Source organism: Dendrobates tinctorius, unplaced genomic scaffold (assembly GCF_039654945.1).
Source record: "Dendrobates tinctorius isolate UK_male_01 unplaced genomic scaffold, ASM3965494v1 ptg000019l, whole genome shotgun sequence".
NCBI classification, from domain to species: Eukaryota; Metazoa; Chordata; class Amphibia; order Anura; family Dendrobatidae; genus Dendrobates; species Dendrobates tinctorius.
Window position 1 is genome coordinate 66,727,156 of NW_027361687.1, and position 15,178 is coordinate 66,742,333.

The window sequence follows — 15,178 nt, forward strand, 5'->3', positions numbered from 1 at the left end:
GATGAAAAAATGTCACATGCCCGAAAATGGTACCAATAAAAACGTCAACTCGTCCCGCAAAAAATAAGACCTCACATGACTCGGTGGGTCAAAATACGGAAAAATTATAGCTCTCAATATGTGGTGATGCAAAAACTATTTTTACAATAAAAAGCGTCTTTTAGCGTGCGACAGCTGCCAAATATAAAAACCGCAATAAATAGTAAATCAAACCCCCCGTTATCACCCCCTTAGTTAGAGAAAAATAATAAAATAAAAAAAATGTATTTATTTCCATTTTTCCATTAGGGTTAGGGCTAAGTTTAGGGTTAGGGTTAGGGCTGAGATTAGGGTTAGTGGTGTGTTGGGGTTCGGGTTGGAGTTAGAATTGGGGGTTTCCCCTGTTTAGGTACATTAGGGGCTCTCCAAAGGCAACATGACACCCGCAGAACATTCCCTCAAAGTCTGCATTCCAAAACGTCACTACTTCCCTTCCGAGCCCCGACGTGTGTCCATACAGTAGTTTTCTCCCACATATGGGGCGTCAGCATACTCAGAACAAATTGGACAACAACTTTTAGGGTTCAATTTCTCCTGTTACCCTTGGGAAAATAAAAAAAATTGGGACTAATTGATCATGTTTGTGGGAAAAAATACGATTTTTTTATTTTCATGCCCTGGCATTATAAACTTCTGTGAAGCCCTTGGGGGTTCAAAGTGCTCACCACACATCTAGATAAGTTCCTTAGGGGGTCTCGTTTCCAAAATGGGGTCATTTGTGGGGGTTTCCACTGTTTAGGTACATTAGGGGCTCTCCAAAGGCAACATGAGACCCGCAGACCATTCCATCAAAGTCTGCATTCCAAAACGTCACTACTTCCCTTCCGAGCCCTGACGTGTGTCTATACAGTAGTTTTCTCCCACATACGGGGTGTCAGCGCACTCAGGACAAATTGGACAACAACTTTAGGGGTTCAATTTCTCCTGTTACCCTTGGGAAAATAAAAAAATTGGGGACTAATTGATCATGTTTGTGGAAAAAATACGATTTTTTTATTTTCATGCCCTGGCATTATAAACTTCTGTGAAGCCCTTGGGGGTTCAAAGTGCTCACCTCACATCTAGATAAGTTCCTTAGGGGGTCTAGTTTTCAAAATGGGGTCATTTGTGGGGGTTTCCACTGTTTAGGTACATTAGGGGCTCTCCAAAGGCAACATGACACCCGCAGACCATTCCATCAAAGTCTGCATTCCAAAACGTCACTACTTCCCTTCCGAGCCCTGACGTGTGCCCATACAGTAGTTTTCTCCCACATATGGGGTATCAGCATACTTAGGACAAATTGGACAACAACTTTTGGGGTCCAATTTCTCCTGGTACCCTTGGGAAAATAAAAAATGGTGACTAAAAGATCATGTTTGTGGGAAAAAATACAAATTTTTTATTTTCACGCCTGGGCGTTATAAACTTCTGTGAAGCACTGGGGGGTTCAAAGTGCTCACCTCACATCTAGATAAGTTCCTTGGGGGGTCTAGTTTTCAAAATGGTGTCATTTGTGGGGGGTTTCCACTGTTTAGGTACATTAGGGGCTCTCCAAAGGCAACATGACACCCGCAGACCATTCCATCAAAGTCTGCATTCCAAAACGTCACTACTTCCCTTCCGAGCCCCGACGTGTGCCCATACAGTAGTTTTCTCCCACATATGGGGTATCAGCATACTCAGGACAAATTGGACAACAACTTTTGGGGTCCAATTTCTCCTGGTACCCTTGGGAAAAAAAAAAATGGTGACTAAAAGATCATGTTTGTGGAAAAAATATGAATTTTTTATTTTCACGAACGGGCGTTATAAACTTCTGTGAAGCACTGGGGGGTTCAAAGTCATCACCACACATCTAGATAAGTTCCTTAGGGGGTCTAGTTTCCAAAATGGTGTCATTTGTGGGGGGGTTCCAACTGTTTTGGTACATCAGGGGTTTTCCAATCGCGACATGATGTCCGATCTCAATTCCAGCCAAAAACGTCAAATGGCGCTGCTTCCCTTCCGAGCTCTGCCATGCGCCCAAATAGTGGTTTACCCCCACATGTGGGGTATCAGCGTACTCAGGACAAATTGCACAATAACTTTTAGGGTCCTGTTACCCTTGGGAAAATAAAAATTGGGGTGAAAAGATCATTTTTGTGGAAAAAATATGATTTTTTAATTGTACCGCTGTACGTTATAAACTTCTGTAAAGCCCTTGTGGGTTCAAAGTTCTCACCACATATCTAGATAAGTTCCTTGGGGGGTCTAGTTTCCAAAATGGGGTCACTTGTAGGGGGCTTCCACTGTTTAGGTACATCAGGGACTCTCCAAACGTGACATGGCGTCCGATCTGAATTCCAGACAATTTTGCATTGAAAAAGTCAAACGGCGCTCCTTCCATTCTGAGCTCTGCCATGTGCCGAAACAGTCGTTCCCCCCCACATATCAGGTATCAGCGTACTCAGGACAAATTGCACAATAACTTTTGCAGTCCAATTTCTCCTGTTACCCTTGGTAAAAAAAAAAAATTGAACCTGAAGTATTTTTTTTGTGAAAAAAAGTTAGATGTTCATTTTTTTTTAAATATTCAAAAAAATTCCTGTGACGCACCTAAAGGGTTAATAAACTTCTTGAATGTGGTTTTGAGCACCTTAAGGGGTGCAGTTTTTAGAATGGTGTCACTTTTGGGTATTTTCTATCATATAGACCCCTCAAAGTGGCTTCAAATGTGATGTGGTCCTAAAAATAAAATGGTGTTGTAAAAATGAGAGATCGCTGGTCAACTTTTAACCCTTATAACTTCCTAACAAAAAAAAATTTTGGTTCCAAAATTGTGCTGATGTAAAGTAAACATGTGGGAAATGTTAGTTATCAAGCTTTTTGTGTGCCGTATCTCTGTGATTTAAGGGCATAAAAATTCAAAGTTGGAAAATTGCGAAATTTTCGCCAAATTTCCGTTTTTCTCACAAATAAATGCAAGTTATTTGAATGAAATTTTACCACTAACATGAAGTACAATATGTCACGCGAAAACAATGTCAGAATCACCGGGATCCATGGAAGCGTTCCAGAGTTATGACCTCATAAAGGTACAGTGGTCAGAATTGTAAAAATTGGCCCGGTCATGAACGTGCAAACCACCCTTGGGGTGAAGGGGTTAAAAAACCCCTCATACCATTTGCTTTCAGAGACTATGAGGATGTTTTTTCTATTGTAGAATCTGAGAAATTACCCACACACAGAGAGTATGATTGCCCTATAGATCTGATTCCGGATGCCCTTCTCCCAAAAGGGAGAATATTTATTCTCCGGTCCAGAGCGTCAGGCCATGAATGACTATATAGCAGACAGCTTAAAAAAAGGGTTTATTAGACCATCCATTTCACCAGTTGGGGCCGGGTTCTTCTTTGTAGAGAAGAAAGATGGTGGTCTCAAACCCTGCATTGATTACCGGGAATTAAACGCAATCACTATAAAGAACCAGTATCCGCTTACACTCATCCCTGATCGTTTTAATCAGCTAATGGGAGCCCGTTGGTTTACTAAACTTGACTTCCGGGGGGCATATAATCTGGTCCGCATAAGAGACGGTGATGAGTGGAAAACCGTGTTTAATACACCTCTTGGCCACTTTGAGAACGGCATTCAGTAACGCACCTGCCGTATTTCAGAACTTTGCTACTGATATTTTCAGAGACATTTGTGGGGTGTATGTCGTCATGTATTTAGATGACATTTTGATTTACTCTGCTGACCCTGTGACACATGCTCAACACGTCTGTTCTGTGCTGCAGAGACTGCAAGAACACTCCTTGTTTGCTAAACTGGAGAAATGTGTTTTTTTGTTGAGGAGGTACAGTTTTTAGGGTACATGGTCTCAGGCAAAGGGTTCCACATGGATCCTGCCAAGATCCAACCTATTAAAGCTTGGGTACAACCCAAATCTCTAAAAGCGCTGCAGCGATTTTTAGGGTTTGCTAATTACTACCGCAAGTTCATCAGGGGTTTCTCAGAAATTGCTAAACCACTCACGGATTTGACCCGGAAAGGGGCAGACGTGGCCAATTGTAACCCTGAGGCAATTTAGGCATTTTCTACGCTGAAGGAGTGCTTTGTGGCCAACCCGGTTTTGGTTCAGCCTGATCTGGACCGCCCATTTATTGTAGAAGTAGATGCCTCTGATGTTGGAGTGGGAGCAGTGCTATCGCAAGGCACTGCATCCCTCACTCAGCTTCGCCCATGTGCTTTTTTTTCCCGCAAATTCTCTGCCACTGAGAACTATGATATAGGTAATCGGGAATTATTGGCAATCAAATGGGCCTTCGAGGAATGGTGCCACTTCCTCGAAGGTGCCAAACATAAGATCACTGTAATTACTGATCACAAGAACCTGACCTACCTGGAGTCAGCTAAAAGACTAAATCCTAGACAGGCAAGGTGGGCCTTGTTCTTCTCTAGGTTTGATTTTTTAATCACCTTTCGCCCTGGTACTAAAAATGTGAGGGCCGATGCCCTCTCTCACAGTTTTTGCCCCTCACAAGCCGAGGACTGTTTGCCAGTCCCGATATTGGCCAATGGGATCGTTGTGTCGGCAGTGTCTTTGGACCTTCTGGAGGAGATCCGTAGGTCCCCAGAACAAGCTCCTGACACTACGCCCCCCAAAAAATTGTTCTTCCCGGCTACGCTTCGTCTACAAGTTCATAGAGAATCGCATGACTCTGTTCTGGCAGGCCATCCTGGTCTCAATAATACCACCAGATTGGTAACCAGGAACTTTTGGTGGCCGACAGTGGTTAAGGACTGTAAAGACTATGTTTTAGCGTGTGAAGTCTGTGCCCGCGCCAAGTCCCCCCATAATCGCCCTGCCGGCTGGCTCCAGTCCTTTCCCACCCCTGAGAGTCCATGGACCCACATCTCCATGGACTTCATTATGGACCTGCCGCCCTCAGATGGAAAAACGTGTATCTGGGTGGTGGTGGACAGGTTCAGCAAACAATGTCATTTTGTCCCCCTGTCTGGGTTACCCAACTCCGAAACCTTGAGTAAACTGTTCATTGTGCATGTTGTACGTCTTTATGGTGCTCCGGTGAATATTGTGTCCGACAGAGGTACCCAGTTTGTCTCAAAATTCTGGAGGGCGTTCTGCAAACGCATTGGTATTGAGTTGTCCTTCTCCTCTGCCTACCACCTCGAAACCAATGGTCAAACCGAGCGTACCAACCAGGCTCTGGAGCAATACCTCCGCTGTTATGTGTCAGAACATCAGTCCGATTGGGTGGAACATCTGCCATTAGCTGAGTTTGCCCTAAATAATCAATACCAGGACTCCATTAAGACTACCCCCTTTTTCTGCAACCATGGACTGCATCCGTGCTTTGGTTCAATCTCGGCCAGGATGTCGGAGCTCCCTGGGGTAGAGAAAAATATACATCATAGTAACATAGTAACATAGTTTTGAAGGCTGAAGGAAGACCTTATGTCCATCTAGTTCAGCCTATTTTTAGTGCAGCTGTTCTGCATTGTTGATCCTTGGGAAGGCAAAAAACCCACAGAGTAGAAGCCAATTTTCTCCATAGGGAAAAAAATTCCTTCCCCTAAGCTGGGTCAACCATCTACCTATAATATTCTGTTATTCGTAACCTTCTATACTGTTACTCACAAGAAAAGCATCCATTCCTTTCTTAAATTCATTCAGTGAGTTGGCCATCACCAAATCGCTTAAAAACTATTTGGTCTGAGGTAAACTCGAACTTGAAAGACTCGGGGCTTGCTGTCCCGGCCTTGGCCACTAGGAGGCGCCGGACTGTCACATCGCTGTCAGACTCGGGGCCTGCTGTCCCGGCCTCGGCCACTAGGAGGCGCCGGACTGTCACGTCGCTGTCAGACTCGGGACCTGCTGTTCCTGCCTCGGCCACTGGGAGGCGACGTGGTTCGCCCCCGAGTGATGGCGGCGACAGAGAAGGGGCTCCTGCGCAGGCATCTGATGGACGCAGGCTCCGCTCCTCTGTCAATCACGAAGGGGTTGGTGCATCACCATCTGGCCTGGTCCTGGGGGCGGTCCTGATGACATCATCAGTCCGGGAGCCTGTGAGGGATGACCTGATCCCTCAAATATCTTGGGACTGGTCTTGCAAGTCGCCGGATATATTCTTGGTTCCCCTATGTGCTACTGTGTGATTTGCTATTGTTTGACTCTCACCTCAGCCTGGATTTCTGACCCCTCTACTGCCTGACGGTTTTGTACCTCTGCCATTCTCCCGGTTTGTGACCTTGGCCTGGATATTCGACTCTGCTACTGCCTGCCGTTTTTGTACCTTGCCGCCCTCCTGGTTTGTGACCTTGGCCTGGATATTCGACTCTGCTACTGCCTGCCGTTTTTGTACCTTGCCGCTCTCCTGTTTTGTGACCTTGGCCTGGACTGTCGACTCTGCCACTGCCTGCCGTTTCTGTACCTCCGCTGCTCTCCCGGTTTCTGACTACGTTTTTGGTTCCCCGCCTTCTTCCCTATTGGCGACCGTCCTGCTCTGGCGCACTGCTCCACCAGACAGCCACCCCCTGGGCCTTGCTACAATTCCAGATCCCTGTATAGAGGTTAAGGGTCTCGGGGTTTCTCGGAGTGCTGTCCCTACTGCAGTCCAGATCCGCGGACGGACGTCACACATGCACTCTCTCTACGGCATACCAATTTCTATCAATGAAACTTCTGCTTCCTGGATTAAAACCAACCTGACAAAAAGTTACAACATACTAAACTTTTTATCATTGATGAGTGCACAATGGCACAAAACCATGCATTGAATGTCATCGATAGACTTCTATGTGATGTCATGACATCACATGTTGCTGACAAAAATCAAGTACCCTTTGGTGGTAAAGTTTTTGTTCTTGGAGGAGACTTCAGACAATGCCTTCCTGTACTTGCTAATGCCACAAGAACAGAAATTGTAGATTGCTGTGTTAAATATTCAAAACAATGGAAAAACTTTAAAAGACTGCCGCTATTAAATAACATGCGGTCCAGTGATCCTGAATACAGCAGTTGGTTCATTAACTTGGAAAAGGTGAGCTGTCAAATGAACACAACCTTGGAGATGATGTCATAGAAGTTCCTCCTGACATGCTGTCCACTGGCTGTTTAGTAACCGACATCTTTGGACAAAACATTACCATAAATGTCAATGACACAGAAAGTGTTAACACTGCAGCATCACATACAATACTGTCCAAAAAATGAAGATGTGCACCTTCTCAACTCTCAAATAATGGATAGAATAAGTGGTGAGTACATTTTATAAACAAGCGACGATTCTGTGGATGCTGATGAAGCTGATGACCATGAACAATACCCAGTTGAATTTTTCAATTCACTGATGCCATCGGGAATGCCACCACATCAGCCCCAACTTAAAATGAGCACCATTGTCATGCTACTGCGAAACCTCAATACCAGCAAAGGTCTGTGCAATGGAACTCGGCTGATTGTCACTGCCTTACACCCTAACATCATACAGGCTAAAGTGATTACTGGATCAGCTGAAGGGGACATTGTATTTATTCCACGCATAGATTTATATCCTTCCGAGACTGGGTTACCCTTTATATGAAGAAGACAACAGTTTCCAGTCAAACCTGCATTCGCCATGACTATTATCAAGTCTCAAGGACAGACCCTCAAACGAGTGGGTATTTATTTACCTGAACCAGCCTTTGCACATTGGCAGCTATATGTTGCTTTCTCCAGAGTGAAGCAGCGCTCCCATGTCAAAGTGAAAGTTATTAATACACTGCTTCAAGGAAAGTTGTTAGGAAATAGTGATAAAATTTTTACAAGGAATGTTGTTTATAAAATGTTTTAAATTAATCTATTTCATTTGTAATATGATTAATATACTGTATATATGATTTAGAGGTGGATGATAGATAAATATCTCATAGATATACATACATAGTAATACATAGTATTATAAATATATAGATATTTAAGATATAAATAATATCACATAGACATACATACATAGATAGATAGATACAGTGGGGAAAAAAAGTATTTAGTCAGTCAGCAATAGTGCAAGTTCCACCACTTAAAAAGATGAGAGGCGTCTGTAATTTACATCATAGGTAGACCTCAACTATGGGAGACAAACTGAGAAAAAAAAATCCAGAAAATCACATTGTCTATTTTTTTTTCATTTTATTTGCATATTATGGTGGAAAATAAGTATTTGGTCAGAAACAAGCAATCAAGATTTCTGGCTCTCACAGACCTGTAACTTCTTCTTTAAGAGTCTCCTCTTTCCTCCACTCATTACCTGTAGTAATGGCACCTGTTTAAACTTGTTATCAGTATAAAAAGACACCTGTGCACACCCTCAAACAGTCTGACTCCAAACTCCACTATGGTGAAGACCAAAGAGCTGTCAAAGGACACCAGAAACAAAATTGTAGCCCTGCACCAGGCTGGGAAGACTGAATCTGCAATAGCCAACCAGCTTGGAGTGAAGAAATCAACTGTGGGAGCAATAATTAGAAAATGGAAGACATACAAGACCACTGATAATCTCCCTCGATCTGTTGCTCCACGCAAAATCCCACCCCGTGGGGTCAGAATGATCACAAGAACGGTGAGCAAAAATCCCAGAACCACGTGGGGGGGGACCTAGTGAATGAACTGCAGAGAGCTGGGACCAATGTAACAAGGCCTACCATAAGTAACACACTATGCCACCATGGACTCAGATCCTGCAGTGCCAGACGTGTCCCACTGCTTAAGCCTGTACATGTCCGGGCCCGGCTGAAGGTTGCTAGAGAGCATTTGGATGATCCAGAGGAGTTTTGGGAGAATGTCCTATGGTCTGATGAAACCAAACTGGAACTGTTTGGTAGAAACACAACTTGTCGTGTTTGGAGGAAAAAGAATACTGAGTTGCATCCATCAAACACCATACCTACTGTAAAGCATGGTGGTGGAAACATCATGCTTTGGGGCTGTTTCTCTGCAAAGGGGCCAGGACGACTGATCCGGGTACATGAAAGAATGAATGGGGCCATGTATCGTGAGATTTTGAGTGCAAAACTCCTTCCATCAGCAAGGGCATTGAAGATGAAATGTGGCTGGGTCTTTCAACATGACAATGATCCAAAGCACACCGCCAGGGCAACGAAGGAGTGGCATCGTAAGAAGCATTTCAAGGTCCTGGAGTGGCCTAGCCAGTCTCCAGATCTCAACCCTATAGAAAACCTTTGGAGGGAGTTGAAAGTCTGTGTTGCCAAGCGAAAAGCCAAAAACATCACTGCTCTAGAGGAGATCTGCATGGAGGAATGGGCCAACATACCAACAACAGTGTGTGGCAACCTTGTGAAGACTTACAGAAAACGTTTGACCTCTGTCATTGCCAACAAGGGACATATCACAAAGTATTGCGATGAAATTTTGTTTCTGACCAAATACTTATTTTCCACCATAATATGCAAATAAAATGAAAAAAAAACAGACAATGTGATTTTCTGGATTTTTTTTTCTCAGTTTGTCTCCCATAGTTGAGGTCTACCTATGATGTAAATTACAGACGCCTCTCATCTTTTTAAGTGGTGGAACTTGCACTATTGCTGACTGACTAAATACTTTTTTTCCCCACTGTATATGCACATAGACATAGATAGATGATAGATAGGAGATGTAGATTGTGTGATATATACATAAATATTTCATATTGTAAGGTGATCACTGGGGATATATGTGTTATCCAGTTTGTAAAACTTGGCAATATAAACCCGGATTAAATGCTCCAGTGTCACAGGGGCGGAGAAACTTAAATTAACCTTAACAGGGCTGGGTCTTTTGGGAACAGAGAGATGGGTGGGATGGCTGTTCACCAAATCTCCACCTCAGGGTGTGGTCCATAGAGATAAATATATCAGATATTGATAGATAAATAGTTATATAGATATGAGATACATAGGTAGATGCTAAATAGATATGAACTACATACATAGCTGCTAGATACATGTCACATAAATTGATAGATGATAGGTCCAGATAACATACATCGATGATACATAGACACATAGATAAGACATAGCTAGAAATCACATAAATACATTAAATATAGATTGAGACACAGATGACAGGAGAGAGCACAGACAGGATAACTCAGCACATGATGAAAAGAGAAAGTGGATAGGTGGGTGAGCGCTTGGGGACGACAGATTCTCAGTGTGGCAAAGCCTGCCCCCATCGGGACGTCACCGCCCTCCCGATGCGATAGCATCGGGCCTCCATCTAGTATAGCATAAAAGCCGTCCCACCATCGACAAGGTGACTCTGTGATCGGGGCAGTCCTATACTGTCTAATATTGAAAACCTTATCGTGTGTCAAAGTTGACGCCAGTGTGTGAATAAGGGCAGACAAAAGGACCGGGTCTCAGCCAGTGAACACTAGTCAAGGGAAGCCTTTAAATACAATTTCCAGCTCAGGAGAGGGAGGTCACACCCCAGCTTGCACAGAATGCAAAAATACAAAGAACAAAACACAAAAATGGAGCTTGGTTTGAGTTGGTATACATGCAGCATATAATCGCATGTTCACATTGGCCATAAAGCATACAAAACTTTATGCGAGAAACTCGGTCTTGCGAGAAACTTGGATGAGTCTCGCACGTCAATACACAGCACTGCCGCTGTCACTCAGATCGGAGCGCTCAGCTGCATGTATTTCTATGCAGCTGAGCGGTCCGGTCCCGAGTGCTGGTGTCATGATCTCAGTGCGGGTTTGTCTCGCACACTTGGGGTTAATGTCTGGAACCAGTGCTGATGACTGGCACTTCTGGGGTTAAATGTTATGATCCCAGTGCTCTTACCTGCACACCTGGGGCTATGATTGTGGCCTCTCCCTGGGTCTGAGAAAGCTTCTTATAGCCTCAGGAAGCTCCCATCCCCGTCAGTTGTACTTTCGCCCTTGGCATTGTGTGGTGACCCCTGAGTGTGTTTGTGCTGTGTTCTTGTTTGCCTGATAACTTTGTGTACGACTCGGTCTGTTCTCTGGATACTGTTTGTTGGATTCTGCTTGGTACCTTCTATGTCTATTTGGTTTTGACCGCTGCCTGTCCCCGACTATCCATTCTGTCTCATTCCTGGTACTTTATTGCTATCTCTGTATATAACCCGGTTTTGTCTGACTTTGAGTATTCCTGTATTAGTGTCCTGCCATCTCTGGCAGTAGGATGATAAGCCCCGCCCTCTCGCAGTCCTTCACTGCTCACTGACTTCAGCTCCTCCAGGTCCTGTTTGCCTGAACTGTCCGGCCGTGTCTGACCCCGGGCCCCTCTGCAGTGTGGGTCAGTCCTTGCTCAGCAGTGGCTGTACGCCGACCCTAACAGGACCGTGACAGCTGGCAGCAGTTCCGGGTATTGACGTGCGAGACTCGTCCGAGTTTCTCGCAAGTCTGACCCCGGCCTAAGGTGTCAATCCATGGTGGGGGTGGAGTTACAGAGATCAGCTGCACTGTCTGGCACATGACACCTAGTCATGCCATGATAATACTGATTGTATTCAAACAACAGCTCACAGTCTAATAAGTGAAACATTGCTGAAATCAGGGTCTCTGATCCTACATTATGCTGCTTTTAGATTAAATAGTCATAACCTGTAAACAGATTTGCTTTAAATTTGCTATACATAAGTGGCATATGGGAGCTGAGACCCCTCTAATTGCTCAAAAGGTTAAAGTGCTTAATTCAAGAGGCAGAAATGCACATTTTTCTGTACATGGGACTTAATACCCAAGGACTTTCTACTGAGCTTGTACACAACTGTGTGCATGTTCATGCGCACTTCTGCCTACTGAACTAAGCATTTCTGTACAATCTGAGTGATCAGTGGGAGTCTAAGGACCCTCACTGCCTCTAATCTATAGCACATTTAAGATGCTATAGCAAATGAAATATAAATTGGATCATTTTGCTACTCGATTTGTGTAAATCCATCAAAATAGCGTCCAGCCAGCTGCCATATTGCTGGATTCAATATGACCAGAAACGGGTTAAAACAAATAAAAATTAATACACATTCAGCCCTCACGTGTGTCTTTTAGTTACCGCTGTGGTATTTTCTGGGCCATTTTCTATCACCCTGCACCTCTGACGTATCCTGCATTGACTCGGCCAATACGCTGTAAAGTTACAAAGTCTTGTCTGTGATTTCTTTCTGATAGCGAAAGCGTCTATGGAAAAATAAAGATTTCCTACACCCAAGATTAGAACCAAAGGCTAGGGTGAGACATATGCATGGATTGTCCATGTTAAAACTAGATTGAACATGGACAACACACAGACCAATGTTATCGAATAGAGTTCCAGTAAGAGTTTTTTTCCACGTGGACTAAGGGTCTGTGTAAAAATCCTCACATTTTTTGGATGAAACTGGCCAATTCAAGTGTATGGACATGCAAATGTCATGCCCCCCACCGGCACTGTTACTTACCTGTGCAATCCCGGCGCGTCCCCCCTCCTGACATCCAGCCTCCTGACGTCGGTCCTGCGCACCTGCGCCCGATGTTCCGCCCGGCGCTCTGACTGGAACCTGTGATGCCGTGGCCCCGCCCCCAACATGGCGGCACCCACTGTCTATTTCTTCCCGGCATCTTCCCAGGTAAGACGCCTGTGTATCGTTGCAGTGTCGCTGTCCGTTCGACCAGCGTTTGCCCATCTCCCAGGCCCTGTACTCCTACCTAGATTGCTCTGTTTGTGCTATCGCTGGTAGCTTCTGCGTCCTCCTGCCTATCGCTGTGTCCCTGTCTCTGTTCCGCCTCTGGTGTCTCCCTCTCTGCTACTTTCTCTGGTAGCCTGTCTGAGTGCCTGCTGCCTATTGGTCTCTTTGTTTGTTCTACCTTAGGTCCTTATCTTCTTTGTTACCATCTCTCTTTCTCTTGCAGCCTCCAGCCTCCGTCAGTCCCGAGTGCTCCTCGTCCCTTTCCCTCTCTGGCTTCGTGGTCTCTGTTACTCCCTCTTCAGTAGCAACTCTGACTCGCCACCCCAGTCTCCCTGGTGCTTACCCAGTCGTCCCTTTGGCTCCAGCTGTCACGGTTTCATCCCTTGTGGGCCTGCCCCTAACACTCCCTGTATAGGGGGTGGCTCCACCTGGTCAGCTCGCCCACGGGGGCTCTGGAGCTGTGACCCAGAGGGTCCACTCCGGGTTGTTCTTTCTCTCCCCTTCTTAGCACAACCATAACAGATACACAGGCCATGGACCCTGCTGGAGTCACGGCTACTCAGAAAGAGTTAGTTTTCTTACGAGAAAATCAATCACGCATAATGTCCTTTATGAAATTTATGGACGCGAGTCACTCCGCCCTCCAATCCCCTGACCCGAGTAATGCAGCTCAGCTGGCCGGCTTACAACAGGAGTTGGCGCAGCAGCGTGACGCTCAGACTCATATTCTCAGCTACATGGCTTTGGTTGATGCTCGCTTACTCTCGCTCCATGTAGCGTACAATAATCATCCCAGTGAGGCTTCTTCCAAGTCCCCCTTTTTAGTGGTTTTCGGACAACATCCCAGCATCCCTCTTCCCGTTTCCCCCACCTCGGGTGTACCGGCGGCGGACTCCTTGTCTGTAGACTTCTCTCAGATTTGGAGGGACACCAAAGAGGCTCTTGAGAGAGCCAGTCGCAGAATGAAGTGTTATGCCGACAAAAAATGTTTGGACGCTCCTCCATACACCCCCGGGGAGAGGGTCTGGCCATCCTCACGGTATATCAGGCTAAAGGTCCCCTCCTATAAGTTGGGTCCACGTTACATTGGCCCCTTTGAAATCTTAAAGCGTGTCAATGACGTGGCCTACAAGTTAATATTGCCCGCTTTGCTAAGAATTCCCAATGTTTTTCATGTTTTACTCCTCAAACCTGCGATATTTAACCGCTTCCACTCGGCTTCTTCTCAAAATCCCCAACCTAGCAGTTCTGATAATACCTTTGAGGTTAAAGATATACTCGCCATGAAAACTGTTAGGGGAAGAATCTTGGTTTTGGTCGATTGGAGAGGTTTCGGTACTGAGGAGAGGTCCTGGGAGCCTTGAGAATACATTGATGCTCCTCCTATCATGAAACGATTTCTCGACAGCCTTAGGAAGGGGGGGAGTAGAGGGGGGTACTGTCACGCCCCCCCACCGGCACCATTACTTACCTGCGCGATCCCGTGCGCACCTCCCGGCGCGCTCCTGCTCCACGGCGCATCCCCTCTCCTGACATCTGGCCTCCTCGACATCGGTCCTGCGCACCTGCGCCCGACGTTCTGCCCGACGCTGACTGGAACCTGTGACGCGGTGGCCCCGCCCCCAACATGGCGGCGCCCACTGTCTATTTCTTCCCAGGTAAGACGCCTGTGTATCCTTGCGGTGTCGCTGTCCGTTCGGCCAGCGTTCGCCCATCTCCCAGGCCCTGTACTCCTTCCTAGATTGCTGTTTGTGCTATCGCTGGTAGCTTCTGCGTCCTCCTGTCTCTGTTCTGCCTCTGGTGTCTCCCTCCGTGCTACCTTCTCTGGTAGCCTGTCTGAGTGCCTGCTGCCTATTGGTCTCTTTGTTTGTTCTACCTTAGGTCCTTATCTTCGTTGTTACCATCTCTCTTTCTCTTGCAGCCTCCAGTCTCCGTCAGTCCAGAGTGCTCCTCGTCCCTCTTCAGTAGCAACTCTGACTCGCCACCCCAGTCTCCCTGGTGCTTACCCAGTTGTCCCTTTGGCTCCGGCTGTCACGGTTTCATCCCTTGTGGGTCTGCCCCTAACACTCCCTATATTGGGGGTGACTCCACCTGGTCAGCTCGCCCGCGGAGGCTCTGGAGCCGTGACCCAGAGGGTCCACTCCGGGTTGTTCTAGCTTTCTCTCTCCTTCTTAGCACAACCATAACAGCAAAACAAATGGATCCCCTACTGATCATCCATATTACATCAGTTTTTAAGATAATTATTAACATTTGGTCTCCAGAATTTTTTAAATGTTGATATATAAAAAAAGATGTCATACAGATTTAAAAAATAGATATAGGGATGATACATCAGTGAAAATGGTCTTTTTTGCATGAAACATTTTAATAAGGATGATTTGAGGGCGGCCAAAGACATCCTTCCAGTATACCACCTTACTGTCCACAACTGCCACCATTTAGTTTTTGGCCTTCGATTTGGGG

General features: G+C 45.7%; 1 protein-coding gene across 1 annotated transcript in view; it reads left to right on the forward strand.

Moving 5' to 3' along the window:
- LOC141083024 (uncharacterized) overlaps positions 1-15,178 on the forward strand; it is a 45,805-nt gene that overhangs the window by 20,931 nt on the left and 9,696 nt on the right. The window lies entirely within an intron of this gene.